This window comes from Hordeum vulgare, chromosome 4H, assembly GCF_904849725.1.
Source record: "Hordeum vulgare subsp. vulgare chromosome 4H, MorexV3_pseudomolecules_assembly, whole genome shotgun sequence".
NCBI lineage: Eukaryota > Viridiplantae > Streptophyta > Magnoliopsida > Poales > Poaceae > Hordeum > Hordeum vulgare.
The window spans coordinates 245,258,646-245,269,180 of NC_058521.1; positions in this window are offsets into that span (position 1 = coordinate 245,258,646).

Consider the following 10,535-nt stretch of genomic DNA (forward strand, 5'->3'; position numbering starts at 1 on the left):
TGTGGCAACGTGGAAACTTTATTTAACATCCGGTTCTAGATAACTTGAAGTAAGCTTAATTAAAAACTTGCCAAGTGAGTGCGTAACCGTGGCTGTCTATTTCGTGAGCTCCTTCTTCGATCGAGGACACGGTGGGGTTATGTCTGACGTAGGTAGGTGTTCAGGATCATTCATTTGATCATCCTTAGTTCATGTCTGTTAGGCGTAGATCATCCCCCTCTTTTATTATTGTACTTGTAAGTTAGCCACCTCAAATAACTGTTTAGTCACTTGTTGTAGCCTCACCACTTAACCATACCTCACCCATTAAGCTTTGCTTGTCTTGATACCTTTGGAAATGTGATTGCTCAGTCCGTGTGGCTCACAGATTACTACAACACCAGTTGCAGGGAGAGGTAAAGATTTACTTGACGTGAGCATGTTGAGTGTGCTATTTGGAGTTTCTTCATCTTCATCATCATCGATCTAGGATGGGTTCCAGGCCGGCAGCCTTGGATAACAAGGATGGACATCGTTCTTTTATCGTTGTTTTCATCCGTAGTCGGACCCTGCGCTTCTTCATGATGATTGTATGTATTGTACTGATGTAACTCTGATGTAGCTTGTGCGAGTGTAAGCCAACTCTTTATACTCTTCTTTTCAGTACATGTACTTGTAACGATATCCATTCTTGCGAAACAACGAGATGCATTTCTATCCCAGTCGAGGCCCTCGCGCCAAAATAAGGATAGGAACACATCTTGGGTGTGACACTCTTCCATCGCAATGGCACGATGGGTGAGGTTGGCAAGGATGGTTACAAAACCTCCCTGCTCAGCGACAGTGGTTTCATTGTGAACAACGGGGCTTGGCATCTTGATGGATTGGCTCTCGTGAGGCGATTGTGGTTGTGTTGTGCTGTGATAGGGAAATTGTTCCCTTTATAGAAAAGGAAAATGGAATCTTCCCTCGCAAGATTGCGGAGGTCAACTCGGTGTCGGTCACAGGCATGTGACCACACGGCTAGTCTGATAGCTTAGGCACCGACTGTCGAAAGGTGTCGCTTAACACTATTTAGGCTACTGGTTAGGGCAGGCTTAGTTGTGGTTACGGAACTGGCTCAGTTGGGTAGTTACCTACAGTTTATTGACCTGGCTAAGATAGAATTAGCCAATGGTCAGCCTGGCTTTGATACCAAGGTTGTGAGGGTCGGATTTTCTGGGATTTTAATTTCCCATCAAATGACCCTTGTGCATAGCAGTCCTAGGAATAATGTTAGCTGGTATACAAATCCTTGATACAAATATCCAAGAAAAATATAAATCTGAGGTACAAGACCAAGATGGCCTATGGGGTACATCAAAAGGTTTCTATTGGTTGATGGCGGAAGCAATACGGAGATCTCCAGCTCTATGGGACTCCATTTCCCATAGGGATTGCTCACCTAGATAATTCCTATCTCATGCGACTACTGTCTTCGGTGCCTAGGTTCCGGGGCTATCGTCGGGATCCACCTCTCCAAGCATGCAATCTCGCCAAGACAATAGCGAGGGATAAGCTCGTGAGTAGTTTGAATGTACTCGCAAACATCATGAAAGTAGACATAAAATAGCAGGTGGTTAATATGTACTTGCAATAACACAACAATATTTCATCAATCGTAATTCAAATCCTCAAGTACTAGTAAATGTGTAATTTAACCATACTGAGAAATTAATGGGCAGTCAATGAGAGAGAAAATTATAGGCGAGATGTATGACATGCCTCAGTCGAGCGTCTGACGACACCACATAAAGGGCCTATAATAATAAACATGCAACAGTCGGGCGTCTGAGCGACACCACATAAGGGGCTTATAATAATAAACATGCCACAATCGGGCGTCTGAGCGACACCACATAAAGGGCTTCTAATAATAAAGATGCCAGAGTTGGGCGTCTGAGCGACACCACATAAAGGGCCTATAATAATAAACATGCCACAGTCGGGCGTCTCAGCGACACCACATAAAGGGATTATAATAATAAACATGCCACAGTCGGGCGTCTGAGCGACACCACCTAAAGAGCTTATAATAAACAAATATAACAATTAATATCTAGGAGGTAGGACCGTCCCCGGGATATTCAACAGTCATAAACATCGGGGGTAGTCCATAGAAAAATAAAAGTTATGATCATCCACCATATTTCATGCTTTCATTGACTTCCTCCGAAGATCGAAACTCAGACTCACACTTGACTAGTCAACTTGACGTCCTTGACCGTGGGCGCGGCTACTCGAATAGTTTTGACTCTACAGAGGGTGTACTCTTTACCCACAGCCCACGGGTTCCAATAGTCACTCGGACTAATCCTGCGTATAGTATTTTAGAGGTAAACACTCAAAACCATCACACACCCATTTTTAACCCCGCGAAGACCGGTACTACCCCGACTATGCTGCCAGGTAAAAAACATGAGACGGTGAGGCAAACAGCCTCGAATAGCATGGGTTCACATTCATACCGCACGCTACAAGGGAAGAGCTCTTCCCTCTCGGTCCTAGACCGGAAACATCCATGCCCCCTGACCGGATGACTCGATTTAGTCCAGGGCATGGATACCTTCAACCCGGCCCCTCTACTTGGTGTGTCACTGTTAATAGGTTTATGACCTACTAAATCGTATTCCCTTTCGGGAAGACCATGGCAGCACCAAGAGATAAGGTGACATACTGACAAAAGTCGATCTATGGTCGACTCAGGAGGATTATATTGTTCCCTGCAAGATTCGCATAATATAAGTGTTTCACGATTTCACACAGATTCACCACCTTTTGTACCCCAACATGCCTCGCTGATTATTCTCGTCTAACGAGATGTCAGTCCCAAAGTCGTATCTCTCCGAGACACCGACTTTCCTCGGATCTCATTCGGTGGGCATATGTGGCAGAAAGGTATGACCACTGTCTCATGCGTCTCAACCTGCAACATATGAAATTCCTCACCATGTATTCACATGCATGATTTCCTCTTCACATAAAATGTCATCACCTTTGTGAAATAACAACCATGTTTTTTAAAGCAGGCAAACCACACATAATTCATGTATATCCAAGTTCGGGATGCTTTTCTTCCAAGTGTAGAGAGGTAGGTAGCACTCCAAAACTTTTGTCAGCGGTGAGAAAAATAAATAACTCATTTGGAGTTTTATTTTAGAAATTATAGCCACTCAAAGTTTTGTCAAAGTTCTTTTTAAATAAATCTGAAAATAAAAACGGTTCACACGTGAATACGCTTACGCGAGTAGGAAAACGTACTCTTCCTGAATGTGTCTCCACTTAAGTGGACGACGGCTCGGTCCTATCGCTGAGGAGGGAGGCCCACGGGCATGTATGACTTCGGTCAAGCTTGTCGTCTCCCTCCTTTGGACGAGGGGGGTGTGGCCTCCGACGATGCCCGCCGGTGACTAGGGTCACCAAACGGGAAGCCGAGGGCACCAACGTGATCGGGGTGTAAAGGCGGCTGTGGGGAGAGGCAACATGGTCTGCGCGGATCTTGGAAGCTCCGGCGACTACGAAGTCGGCGTACGGTGGTGCGGGCCAGCAAGGGGCTTTGCCGTGGTCCATCTTGAGCAACGCAGAGAGGGGGAAAAGGTTCACCAGGTCTACACAGTTCCATTCCATGGGAGAATGGCGCCGGAGAGGCACGACTGGTCGTGAATTTAGGTTGGAGGGGCGGCGGCCAAAGCTTGTCGGTGGCGGGGAAGACAGCGGCTACTAGACAAATTGGAGCCATGGGAGGATGGCTATGGCTTCAAGGGGGCTCGTCGGCTACGATGCGGCTTCGGGGGGCCTATTTATAGCCGTGGAGTGTCCGTCTCTACGGTGGTGGCGATAAGATCACCGGCCGATCGTCTTTGTGGCTTCAGGGGACGTGGCGGTGCAGGGGGCGTCGAGGGGTTGGTCCTGGCTATAGCAGAGCTAGCAAAAGGGATAGTCATGGCTGTGCAGGCGAGCTGGCGTCAGCGACTGAGGCAGCGTTGCCATTTCTGTAGCAGGCGCTGCTAGGTTCGACGGTCGGCACGGCTGCAAGCGAGGCACTGCTTGTGTCAATGTCGAGCGCTAGCGGACGGGGTCCTCCGCTGATCCTGGGGCGTGCTGGCGCGCTCCTGCCGCTTGGGTGGCGCTGCCATGACAGAGACCAGTTGTGGACGTCGGCAAGCTACCAAGGACGCACGAACGGCAGCGCTACGGGGCTCCAAGAGGTGGTCGCGTGGCTCCGGCGAGCTGGAGGGGTAGGGGTGTGACTCCTCGGGAGATCAAGGGCCACCGAGGTGGGGTAAGTGGGATGCGGCGGCTCGGATGCGCAGGCTGCAAAAGTCGCGCTCTGGAGTGCAATCTAGACACGCCCCCACACATGCTTGGCGAAATGCCTTGCCACTCCAGAGGGCTCCAAACTTGATGCAACTTAACAGGTTGGGTAGGGTTTTTACTATGGCTCTAATAGACATACTTGTTTGGTTCCTGGGGCAACTACATAGTACAAACTAAAAAGTATGTCAAAACTGGACAGGGAAACAAGGTATTTGATAGAATGTCAGGGTTCTTTACATGGTCTTGCTGGCTACCAAACTTCCCGGGTTGAGGTCTCCTTGGATGCTAACAAGGATGGCAGGTTTGTCTTGCGCAAAACAGAAACTCCCTAGTGCAACATTTGCAAAAATCAATTTCTGGACAGAAATAAGGTGAGGCTATTGCATGGTCTCAAACTATGCTAATGGGGCTTAAATCCAAGACTTAAGAGTTTGGTAGGTCCTCTAAGAGCAGTAATATTTTCAAAAGCTTTGGGCAAGAAAACAAAAGGGTTGAAGTGCAAACTGCAAAACTGGTCTAGAACACAAAGTAGGATGTGGTGCTCAAAATTTTCAAAACACCAAAGTGGATTTTTGCATAAAAGTTATTTATATGAACTCCTTGACAACTCCAAATTTTTGTAGAATTTTTGAACGAGTATATCTAGGGCTTGTAGTTCAAAACACCAAAATAGACCAGAACACAAAAGAATATAATGTGCTCAAATCTTTCAAAACACTTGTCAATGTTTTTCCATAAAATTGATCTAGAAACATCATAGGTCATTTCCAAGTTTTTGTGGAATTTTTAAGAGGACTTGCCAAATGGTTGTAGTTCAGATCAGGCCCTTAAAAGAATAAATAAATCAGTTTTGAATAAATGAAACTTGGTGAAATAATTTATAAATGGCCTTTGATGGATTTGCAAATTGAAAGGAAAATCATTGAGTTAAGGACTCAAATCAAACCCTCTTTTCCAAAACTCAAACTCTAGGGGAGAAAAATTTATACTCCACAGAAAAGAAGTGGATCTAAAATCAACACGAAACCCAAAAATAAAATTTTAAAGCTCATGGAAAAAATTGTAATGAATAAAATCAAGGTCAAATTTTTTGGGTGTTACAGTTTGTCTACCAATGACATGAAGAGTTCTCTTCCTGGCTCGCTTCACACATGGCTTCTTAAAAGGGGGTCTCTCATGGGTATGTGCCATCCCTTCCCTTGCCAACTCTGGGGCTTTATTGCAGAAGGTTTAGAATACTCCTTGCTGACAGTTTTCCTGACTGCAGACTTCTCTTTCGCTTCTGGGGAGCAAGAACCTCTGGATCAAAATCAGAATCTTCCTCATCAGAATTCAGCTTCTTCCTGGACCTGGTATTTGCCTTGGGCAAGCCATGGGAGCTGGGGGGTACCTGGGTCAGAAGGGGTCCTCTCAGGACTAGTGCCTGAATCAGACTCAGCATGGGGCTCACTGAAGTTGTTATCACTGTCATCGGAACCTGACATCTTGCGATCCAAGCTGACAAGCTGACACACAGTCTGGTTAACCATGTGAAAAGATATGGAAGAGCTTGAAAAGATAAGCATCACAAAATTACAGAAGTTTTTCAAAAATTGAACTTAGAAACTTTTGGTACGACTACAGAATGTAATTTGCTAGCACCGGGTTGGAGTTTTCGGAGTCACCGAGGCTGACCACTTGCATCAATAGATACCTCGGCAGCCTTTTTGGTGTAACCGAAAAGGACTACTCGCTCTAATCAAAGTGGTTCTGAAAACCCTAAAAACTAAATCGGTGGAACCAATTTTATCAACTCCAGAATTTCTTCGTTCTCTAATCTATGGAAGATTTTTGTGGCATAGAAGGATTTCACACTGTGGATTGTAGATGGAAATAACCTAATGCACATGAATCGGATAGAGGAGCGCACAAGGGGTTGGAATCATACCCTATTGTGGTGATGAATCCACTAAGGGACGAAGACGGTGAAGATTTCGTCGACGGCGGCGATTCCCAATGGAGAAGGCGCTCAAGGACGCAAGGGCGGCGACCAAGGGGTCCTAGTATGGCAGTTTGGGGTTGCGGACTTGACGTTTGAAGATGGAATTTCAAAACGTCTGGTCCGTGGATATAAGTACGCCTCACTCTTGGTGTCAATGATACTAAAATTTATATGCCACCGAGTTCCACTGTTGTCTATTAATAGGGAAACTCAGTGAAGCCGAGATTATGGTATCGGCGGTACCGATAGTAAAACCCAGATCAACTTTGAGAATCGGTGGAATCGAAAATTTGGGGTTGGTTACACCGAGATTCACAAAGAGGTTTTGGAAAGAGTCCCTTGTCGACACGAAACTCCGAGTGGTCCTCACACATAGGGATCGAGAAGTGCTTGTTCAAGTTTTGTGATGCAGCATGAATACAACTTGAGACGAGAAAGCATAGATAGCTGGAGAAGGGTGATACGTCTCCGTCATATCTACTTTTCCGAACTCTTTTGCCCTTGTTTTGGACTCTAATTTGCACGATTAGAATGGAACTAACCCGGACTAACGTTATTTTTAGCAAAATTGCCATGCTGTTGTTTTAGCGCAGAAATAAAAGTTCTCGGAGTGACCTGAAAATTTACGGAGAATTTTTCTGGAATATATGAAGAATACTGGCGCAAGAATCAGCGGAGGGAGTGGAGTTGTGAGCCCACAAGCCCACCAGGCCCCCCCTAGCCGCGCCTGGCAGGCTTGTGGGGCCCACAAAGCTCCACCGCCTCCAAATCCAGCTCTATTTAGTCCGTTTCGTCCAGAAAAAAACCAGGAAGAAGAGTTCATCGCGTTTTACGATACGGAGGCGCCGCCACCTCCTGTTCTTCATCTGGAGGGCAGATCTGGAGTCCGTTCTGGGCTCCGGAGAGGGGAGATCATCTCCATCGTCATCATCAACCTTGCTTCATCGCCAATTCCATGATGCTCTTCACCGTTCGTGAGTAATCTCATCGTAGGCTTGCTGGACGGTGATGGGTTGGATGAGATCTATCATGTAATTGAGTTAGTTTTGACGGGGATTGATCCCTAGTATCCACTATGTTCTGAGATTGATGTTGCTACTACTTTGCCATGCATAATGCTTGTCACTAGGGCCCGAGTGCCATGATTTCAGATCTGAACCTATTATGTTGTCGCCAATATATGTGTGTTCTTGATCCTATCTTGGGAGTTGTAGTCACCTACTATGTGTTATGACCCGGCAACCCCGGAGTGACAATAGCCGGAACCACTCCCAGAGATGACCATAGTATGAGGATTTCATGTATTCATCAAGTGTTAATGCGTTGGTCTGGTTCTTTATTAAAAGGAGAACCTTAATATCCCGTAATTTCCATTAGGACCCTGCTGCCACGGGAGGGATGGACAATAGATGTCATGCAAGTTCTTTTCCCTAAGCACGTATGACTACATACGGAATACATCCCTACATTAGATCGATGAACTGGAGCTAGTTACTTATCTCTCCGTGTTATAACTGTTACATGATGAATAGCACCCGGCATAATTATCCATCACCGATCCAATGCCTATGAGTCTTTTCCTACTGGTCCTTGCTACATTACTTTGCCGCTACTGTTGTCACTGCTGCTACTGTTACTCCGTTGCTACTGTTGTTACTTTGCTGCTACTGCTGTCACTTTGCTGCTACTTGTTACTGTTGATATCACACTACCTTGCTACTGATACTTTGCTGCAGATACTAAATCTTTCAGGTGTGGTTGAATTGACAACTCAACTGCTAATACTTGAGAATATTCTTTCGGTTCCCCTTGAGTTGAATCAATAAATTTGGGTTGAATACTCTACCCTTGAAAACTGTTGCGATCCCCTATACTTGTGGTTTATCAAGACCTTTTTCTGGCGCCGTTGCCGGGGAGGCACAGCTATATGCTCTGAGTCACTTGGGATTTACGTCTGCTGGTCACTATGAGGAATCCGATAGATCCAAGAACTAAAGTCTTGCCCTCAACTACGAGGACAGGTAAGGAACTGCCATCTAGCTGTGCACTTGATTCACCTTCAGTTATGAGTAAGTTTGCGACACCACCTCCTGCTAGAAATCTTGATATGTCGTCTGGGCTTGATGATGCTACTTCTGCTACCCATGATGCTTATGATGATGCTATGCTTGATACTTCTTTGCCTGATGATGCTATGCTTGATACTGCTTTCCCACTAGGTGCATTCCTTGATGCACAAATTGCTAGAGTTGCTACTAGATGTGATGATACTTCTGAAACTACTGATACTATTGAAGTAGAACCTGTTATTTTGCCTGCTAGAACTAGCTCTCCTAGACATGAATTGCCTGATATGCCTGAGTGTTATGTTATGGAAGGAGAGATAGCTGAGGATTTTCTTGCGTGTAAGGATAGCTATGATGTTGAGAAATTACTGCTCAAGTGGAAAGAAAAATCTCTGAACGCTAGGATGAAATACGACCCGAAGTTTGCTACTTCGCCTATTTTTGTGACCGATAAGGATTATGAATTCTCTGTTGACCTGAGTTAATCACTCTGGTCGAATCTAATCCTTTTCACGGTTATGAGTCTGAAACGGTTGTAGCCCATCTTACCAAACTGCACGATATAGCCACCCTATTCACTAGTGAGGAAAAGATCCGCCACTACTATATCCTCAAGTTGTTTCCTTTCTCGCTATAGGATGATGCTAAGACTTGTTTTACTTCTCTTGCTCCTGGTTGTGTGCGTAGCCCCGAGGATATGGTCTACTACTTCTCTAAAAAATATTTCCCTGCTCATAAGAAGCAAGCTACCTTGCAAGAAATATACAACTTTGCTCAAGATGGAGAAGAGAGTCTCCCACAAGCTTGGGGGAGGCTCGTCCAGTTACGGAATGCTTTGCCTGATCACCCTCTTGAGAAGAATGAAATACTTGATATCTTCTATAATGGACTTACCGATGCTTCTAGAGACCACCTAGATAGTTGTGTTGGTTGTGTTTTTAGGGAACGAACTGTAGAACAAGTTGAGATCCTATTAAATAACATCTTGTGCAATGAGAATGCTTGGACTATTGCCGAACCACCTCCTAAGCCAACTCCGAAGAAAAGAGGTATTCTATTCCTCAGTCCTGAAGATATGCAAGAAGGTAAGAAATCTATGCGAGAGAAAGGCATTAAATCTGAAGATGTCAAAAATCTAGCACCTATCGAAGAGATCCATGGTCTCTACAACCCGATACAGGTAGTAGAAGTAAATTCTCTGCGTAGGTTTGATGAGAGTGATATTCCTTTTGATAAACCTGCTAGCTTATGCCTGGATGAATTTGATAACTTTGTTGCCAAACAACAGAGTTTCAATGATTATGTTAGCAGAATATTGGAACAGAATGCTCATATGCTTAGTCATTTAAGTGCTTGTGTGGACAGAAATGTCAATGATCTTAAGTTGTTGAGTAAACATGCCTCTATGGTTACTACTCAGGTAGAACAAGTACTTAAAGCTCAAAATGACTTGCTCAATGAGTTCAATGACATCTATTAGAGTCATCACTAGAGGCGGTAGAATGACTCGGGAACCTTCGTATCCTGAGGGTCATCCTAAGAGAATTGAACAAGATTCTCAAGGCGTTAGCACTGATGCACCTAGTCATCCTAGAAAGAAGAAGAAAGATGATAGGAACCTGCACGCTAGCAACCCAGATGTTGTTACCCCTGAGAGTCCAAACGATGCCTCTGTTTCTGATGCTGAAACACAATCTGCTGATGAACATGAACCTAATGATAATATCAATAGTTATGTTCATGTTGATGCTCAACCTAGCAACAATAAGGATGTGGAGATTGAACCTATTGATCTTGATAACCCACAGCCTAAGAATGGAACATACGATAAGAATGACTTCGCTGCTAGGAAGCATGGTAAAGAAAGGGAACCATGGGTTCAGAAACCCATGCCCTTTCCTCCCAAGCCATCCAAGAAAAAGGATGATGAGGATTTTGAGCGATTTGTTGAAATGATTAGACATGTCATTCTACAAATGCATTTGACGGATATGCTCAAGATGTCTCCGTATGCTAAGTACAGGAAAGATATTGTGACTAATAAGAGGAGGATACCTGAGGTTGAGATTTCCACCATGCTTGCCAACTATACCTTCAAGAGTGGAACTCCTAAGAAACTAGGTGATCCCGGAGTGCCCACTATACCTTGCTCC